The sequence below is a fragment of the Propithecus coquereli genome, unplaced genomic scaffold, assembly GCF_000956105.1.
Source record: "Propithecus coquereli isolate 6110/MARCELLA unplaced genomic scaffold, Pcoq_1.0 Scaffold15, whole genome shotgun sequence".
NCBI classification, from domain to species: domain Eukaryota; kingdom Metazoa; phylum Chordata; class Mammalia; order Primates; family Indriidae; genus Propithecus; species Propithecus coquereli.
In genome coordinates, this window is record NW_012139413.1 from 5,918,526 (window position 1) to 5,920,510 (window position 1,985).

Consider the following 1,985-nt stretch of genomic DNA (forward strand, 5'->3'; position numbering starts at 1 on the left):
CCAGACCAATGTCATTAATTTGCATTTCCCTGATGATTAGTGATGTTGAGCATTTTTTAAATATGTTTCTTGGCCATTTGTCTATCTTCTTTTGAAAAAACTTCATATCTTTTGCTCACTTTTTGATGAGATTATTTGGTTTTTTGTTGATGATTTGTTTGAGTTCTTTATATTATGGATTCTGGATATTAGCTTTTTGTCAGATGTATAGTTTACAAATATTTTCTCCCATTGTGTAGGTTATCTGTTTACTCTATTGATTATTTCCTTTGCTGTGCAGAAATATTTTAACATAATTAAGTACCATTTATTTACTTTTGTTGTTGCTATATTTACCTTTGGGATCTTAGTCATAAATTCTTTGCCTAAGCTGATGTCTAGAAGAGTTTTACCTACATTTTCTTCTAAAATTTTAATAGTTTGTTTAATTCCTTAGATTTAAGTCTTTAATCCATCTTGAATTAATTTTTGTATATGGCGAGAGATAGGGATCCTATTTCATTCTTCTGCATGTGGCTATCCAATTTTCCCAGCATGGTTTATTGAATAAGACATCCTTTCCCCAGTGTATGTTTTTGTCTGCTTTACTGAAAATCAGTTGGTCATACCTATATGGTTTTAGTTCTGGGTTCTCTCTTCTATTTCATTGGTCTATATCTCTACTTTTATACCAGTACCCTACTATTTTGGTTACTATGGCCTTGTGGTACAATTTGAAGCCAGGTAATGTGATGCCTCCTGATTTGTTCTTTTAGCTTAGGATTGCTTTGACTATTTGGGCTATTTTTTTATTCCATATGAAGCTTAGGATTATTTTTTTCTAGATCTATGAATGTGATATTGATATTTTGATGGAAATTACATTGAATCTGTAAATCACTTTGGGTTGTATGGACATTTTAATGATATTGATTCTTCCAATCCATGAGCATGGATGTTTTTCTATTTGTTTGTGTCATCTATGATTTCTTTCATCAGTGTTTTGTACTTCCCCTTGTAGAGATATTTCACCTCCTTGATTAAGTACATCCCTAGATATTTTATTTTCTTTGCAGCTATTATATATGGTATAGAGCTCTTGATTTGATTCCCAGCTTGGCTGTTATTAGCATATAGAAATGCTGCTAATTTGTGTGCACTGATTTTGTAACCTGAGACTACTGAATTTATTTACCAATTTTAGGAACTTTTGGTGGAGTCTTTAGGGTTTTCTAGCTATAAGGTCATATCATCAGCAAACAGGGATAATTTGACCTTCTCTTTCCCAATTTGGATGCCCTTTATTTCTTTATCTTGCCTGATTGCTCTAGCTAGGACTTCCAGTACTATGTTGAATAGAAGTAGTGTTGGTGGGCACCCTTATCTTGTTCCATTTCTTAGGGGGAATGCTTTCAACTTTTCTCCATTCAGTATAATGTTGGCTGTGGGTTTGTCATATATGGCTTTTATAATTTTGAGAGCTATTCCTTCTATGCCTAATTTGTTAAGAGATTTTATCATGAAAATCTGTTGGTGTTGGATTTTATCAAACAGTTTTTCTACATCTATTACGATGATCATATGGTGTTTGTTTTTACTTCTGTTTATGTGGTGAATCACATTTATTGATTTGCATATGTTGAACCAACCTTGAATCCCTGGGATGAAATCTCCTTGATCATGGTGAGTTATCTTTTGATGTGCTGTTGAACTTGGTTTACTGGTATTTTATTGAGGATTTTTGCATCTATGTTCATAAGGAATATTGGTCTGTAGTTTTCTTTTTTTCTTATGTCCTTTCTTGACTTTGATATCAAGGTGATACTGGCTTCATAGAATGAGTTAGGAAGAATTCCCTGAGGACGCTTTTCTTATATTCGAGCAGATAGCTAAGCAACTGAGGGTTAAGTTACATGAATATCTGTTAATGAATGAAAGAGCATTTCAAGCTGGAAAAATAGAGAGTGAAAGAAAAAAACATCAAAGTTCATTGGAAGGGGTTAAGT